Below are 5,721 nucleotides of genomic sequence, written 5' to 3' on the forward strand. Positions count from 1 at the left end.
ATAAATAAATAACTGAGATCTCATCAATATCAGGTACTTGTACCTTTTCAGGAGCTAATTGTAAAACATATGCCTCTCATTGGGCTACTTGTTTAAACTATGCCTCTTTAAGGGCTACTTGAGACTGATTGGTCATTTTAATAACTCACTTTATATGCAGCTTCTTCAAGAGTGCCACATTTCATACATCTTTCCTTATGTTTTCCTCTTCTAGGGAATGTGTTTGCCTTTTCGGGGTCTACCATGCTTCAAGCATGCCTTAGACTCATTATTTAATTGTCTTTCAGGGACATCAACTCATTATTTAATTGTCCTTCAAGGACATCAACGCATTATTTAATTATCTTTTAGGGAGATCAACACCTTATTTAATTGCCCTTCAGGGACATCAATTCGTACTAGAGTATTCTAGGTAAATGAAAATGATTTTATCACTTTCTTTGCATCAATGAAAGCATTTGGTAGTTGATTTGCAAGTTCTTGTAAATAAATAATCTTTTAAACTTCCAGTTCACATTGATTAGTACGAGGATCAAGATAAGTCAAAGTCAATGCATTCCAAATAATTTCACGTCATTCTTCTGGAATTGGCTCTTCTCCTCCTAACGGTGAGAAATTTGTCTCATTAAAATGGCAATCTGCACAACATGTCATTCTACCTTTTAAGTGCATAGGTAGACTAGTCACTAGATAAAAACTTCTAGTTTTATAATGTACATCCATACGACCTTTTACCCCGAGGGACCAAGTTGGTCTTACAAGATTCTTCTAGATCTAGCATCGTATAAAGTGTCATTTACATGGAATCAAATACTACTAGTGACATAATATAAGCTCTTCTAAAGCCTTTAATCAGGTTTCTATAACTTGATATAGTATTAACATCATCTGTCATTAATGTTGTGCAATTAATAAGACAAGAGTTTCATCAAAATAACAAGTCATAAAACATGTCATAAAGACCTCACCTTTACAGAGTTGAAGAAATATTATCCTATAGAAAGAGTTAAAATCAATGGAAAAATTTTAATCATCGATGATGACTTAATAAGTTGTGTAAAAGCAATGAGAGCATATATAACACAATAAAACAATATGAAAAAATAATTTAAAGTTATATATTTCTTAAATAATCTCACACATTTGATTTTGTGAGTGTGGAGCAATTTATATATGAAATAACGAAAGTATTTCAATAATCAAACTAATTGTAGTGATAGATCAATAATTTTATTCAAAATATTATTATGATCTAAATCAGTGTGAAAAAATTAATTCATAAATCAAATTTTCAAGAGAACGTATCATGATTTAAAGCATCTTGTTGTCTCAAAACTTTAATTGAAATACTACAAATTCATCTAAATATATATGTAAAGATATAACATAATATATTGACAACAATAGTTGAACCTATTGTAATTTCAAAATTATTTTTGGATAATGAAATTATTGCATTAATAAAAATATCATATGTGACAACATGCAATAATATATATTATTTTATATAACTCAAAAATTTTCAATCATAAAAACATGCTATAAAGAAAATTGACATGCAAAATCATTTTATTAATCATATGACCAAATTATATATTTCACATGTATCCAAAAAAATCTCAATTTTCTAATTCAAAAGATTATTGTGTGTGTTGTGGCACAATCAATAAGACATGCATCTACATTGGATGTTGCATGATATATCAAGGTATGAGAAAGATTTATGTGTCTCCAAGTATAAATAAAGAAAAGAATTTAAATGAGAAATAATAAAATATGAAATAAACTATAAAAGATGAATAATAAACAATGATATTCAAATAAAAGTAGAATAGAATGTAGGAAGAGAACGTAATCAATTATTATTAGAGGTATCTCCTTTTTATAGGGGGTTACAAAAACATGTACATATTTATGAATGATCATCTATAAGTTCTCATAATCCGATAAATTCTTATATTTTATAATATATATTATAAAATGATTTATTTTTATATAAATGTATTAATAAAAATATGTATAATATTTTTATATATAATTAAAATCAATAATATTTATTTTTTCATCTTTATATAGATGTATTAATATTTTAAATTTTATTAAATAAAATATGTATAATATTTAAATATAAAAATATATATTGAAAATGAAAGAAAATTTGCATTATGTAATTATATATATTATTTTATAAAAATTCGAACTTCATCTCATCTAAATCAGTTAATTTTAAACCTAATTTTAAACAAGGACTTAAATGGATATGGTACAGTTGATGAGGCATATATGTATATATATGCCATCCACAGTCGATATATGCTGCCGGCTTTTACTCTAACCCTCGACATTCGACTCCGCCTTTCATCGGCCTGATTTTGAGGCCACCGCCTCCTCCAAGGAACTATTCAGGTAAAGATTAAAGATTGATTTCTTTTCCGTTCTTTGTTTAGAAAATCTTGTGATTGTAGAGAATATTAGGGTTTAGATTTCGGTTTGAAATGTGTTGATGTTATGGCGATAGAGTTAACTGCAAAATGGAGATTAGAAATGTGATGGAGTATGAGACAGTTGCAAAGGAAAAATTGCCTAAGAAGGTATAAGGATCCCCAGGGAATCAAAATCTGGTCCTTGTTGCTCTTTTCACAGAAAATGGATAGGTGGATTAATCTCTTTATTGGATCCGTGGGAGGTGGGCAAAACATAGCAAAATTGTGATGTTTAGTCTGACGGGTATCATCTGCTTCTTGCTCTGTTCGCAAAATCTAGAATTCCTGATGATTCCATTTCCTTCCATTCCCTTTTGTTAAAAAGTTTAATAAACATGTGGGACAACACATCTGTTGTACAATGTTCCACATAAAAACTCTAATTTTAGATTCTGCATATCCGATATTTGAAATGAGTGTTGCAAATATGACATAATTAATTATCATATAGGATAAGGATTTTGAGTCTTTTTTATTATCCAGAAACTATCAAAACAATGGGATGGTGAGAATGCATATACTGCTGATGGGTATCCTTACTTACTAGTGGATGATGAAAAAGGGAATCCAGGACCCCTCCACTAAGAAAAGTTACAATCCTAACAAAGATTGGCAGTTTTCTACCTTTTAGCTCAATAAGGCATTATTTTTTTCTCCTTTGAGATGCAAAATTAGGTTCTTCTTGTAAGAATTGATTGGAGCTTAAGTGAATAAAACAACTGCATTGAATCTAGCTGTTTCTTCAAATTTCTCCCTGCAGATTGTTCACAGTTCAAGAGCTAGGGATCTGATTTTTGTTCTCACTCTTCATAGTGAAGCTTCAAATCCCTTTTTTGTTCACATGTTCTCATTCTTTTCTGTTTTTGATCTTCAATTTGAATTTTTAATCACATGAATTTTTTATTTTTTTTTTCTGTACACTTACTTTTTTCTCAAGGCAATTATTTTAGCAAAGTATGTAGCTAATTGTGCTATTTTTACTTTCAAATATGGATTTTATGTCCATTTCCCTTTTATCTAATTCAAGAACTGCTTGAATTTCAGGTATTTTTTTGCTGTGGTTTGTTGCCAGAGTATTGAGATCAATGAAAGGTGAAAACATTAATAAAAGATGATGACACCTTCCCTCTCCCTCTCTCTCTCTCTCTCACACACACACACACACATACACACACACATGTCCATAAATACATGCAGAAAAGAGAAGAATTGAACTGTTTTTAGGGGTTGGGTGGGAAGAAGAAGCTGAGTTGAGCCACTTCAGTGGACTTCTTGGCTCATGTATTTGTTGTGCTCACTTCATTCACTGATTTGGCATAGTGTGTACTTTCTTTAGTTGTCATAACTCATGATAATTCTGATCAGTCTCATCATAATTGTGTTGATTGAAGTACCAAATCCATGTTCTATAGGTGTACTGGTAAACCAACTAGCCTTACCCAAGTTTCCTTCCTTCAATGCCTTTCCTATAACAGCCTGCAATTGGGCACTAATCATCAAAAAACAAAGCCTTTTGATTTTAGAATCTCCAACCCCTTAGCACCCGATCAGCCTCTGTAAAAGAAGCAAACTCAAACAGGAACAAGGCTCCAAATCCAGTTTGCAAGGGTAATTCTACAAACCACATCTAGGGGCAGTTTTATCTGAAACACTGTTCTGCAATGGATTGTTTTAGTTCCTTTCCCGTGCTTTAGTCTCTTTGGGTTGTTTATACTGCATCATTGTTGTTTTCTGCTGCTTGTATAATTATTTGAAAAGTTAATACTGATTTTGAACCATGCCTTCTCACAGGAATGAGGTGACTTGAGGAGCTCTTTAGAGATGGAGATGACAAATAAGATTGAAAGATTTTGCCATGTTGAAATTTTAATGCATCAGCTTGGTTAGCTATATATTGAGCATATGTCTTAACTCATTTGTAAGTTTCATTTTGTGGATTATTTATTATTTATTTGGATGAACTATATGGTAATTGAAATGTAAAATAATATAGAAAGTATGATATTTATTCATTTTTCTAAATAAATTCTCAGTAATTAGTTTAATTTATAAAAATGTTATATGTTTGAGAAACATGTAAAATTGTGTTTCACATAATTAGACTTTCTTGATGCAAAGTGCCAAGTCCTTCTTGATGTAAGTTGCATAGCAGCAGCTAAATGAACCATCTTGTGAATCTAGGCATGAACATCTATGCTATTTTTGGTTCTTGAAAAGTACTAAGGGAAAAAAATATTAAGGAAAATGATTCTTTCATGTTTGGTTTACCATGTAAAATACAAAATAAATAAATAAAAATCAAATATAATTAAAATTAGATAGAAGCTTATGCATTTTCAAATTACTTAAGCTTATTACAGAGAAAGAAAAATAAGTTTGAAGAAACAAGTAAAAATAATTTATTAACTTTAAATGTACTTTTTATTTTTCTTTATTTTTTTCTTTCCTTTTATTTTTCCTTTCTATTTTTTCTTGCATTTCTCCTTAAATTTTCTAGGAATCAAATATAAGGCTACAGTTTTTAGGAAATATGCAATCCTTGCTAGAGTAGACAGAACCCCTGAATATTTAAATAAATATATATTAAAATACAAGGACCCGTAGGACTTAGACTATGGAATGAATTTACAACCTCCGAGTATAAAAACTCTCCTTATATAGGTGCTAGAATAGAATTTGTAAAAAATTGGTTAGAAAGAGAATGTGTAAGCATAGGAGAAAGAATTTACTTTTGACTTTTGTTTGAATATCTTCATCCGTTCTTCTCTTCCTTCTTGTCTCTTTCTTCTCTTTTTATTACATGCATAATACGTGGCTTGTGGATGTTTTTACTGCTTCTAAACTTGTACTGCCACATTAAATTTTTGTAGTTGAAGACGCATTTACTGCTTCAAATGTCGTCATTGTTGACATCATCCTTCCATTGCATTTTGTAGATTATGATAACTTTCATCGTCCAGGTTGTCCCAAAATAATGCGTCATCACTGAGGTAGGAAGATGGTTCCGGTATATCTACACTGAGTTCGGTTATAAAATCCTGTTCTTCAGAAGTAATAAAAGGTTTTGGAACAATAATGTGTTTCATTTCCCTACTTTACCTTTTTACCCCTTTTTACCCCCTAAGGGTAAGAAAAATACATAATAAATTTAAATGAAGGCAAAAATTTAACAAAAAATTCTTACACTTTCTTATTGATTGCTGATGAATGTACAAGGCTGAAGATGGAGCTTCCTTCT

At 30.3% G+C, this 5,721-nt stretch overlaps 1 long non-coding RNA gene across 1 annotated transcript; it reads left to right on the plus strand.

Moving 5' to 3' along the window:
- Positions 1-2,319: 2,319 nt before the first annotated feature.
- LOC117932672 lies at positions 2,320-4,528 on the plus strand. Its single transcript, XR_004654202.1, has 3 exons — positions 2,320-2,406; positions 3,528-3,575; positions 4,275-4,528. It is a non-coding gene; the product is annotated as an uncharacterized LOC117932672 (long non-coding RNA).
- Positions 4,529-5,721: the final 1,193 nt, after the last annotated feature.

Source organism: Vitis riparia, chromosome 15 (assembly GCF_004353265.1).
Source record: "Vitis riparia cultivar Riparia Gloire de Montpellier isolate 1030 chromosome 15, EGFV_Vit.rip_1.0, whole genome shotgun sequence".
Classification (NCBI taxonomy): domain Eukaryota; kingdom Viridiplantae; phylum Streptophyta; class Magnoliopsida; order Vitales; family Vitaceae; genus Vitis; species Vitis riparia.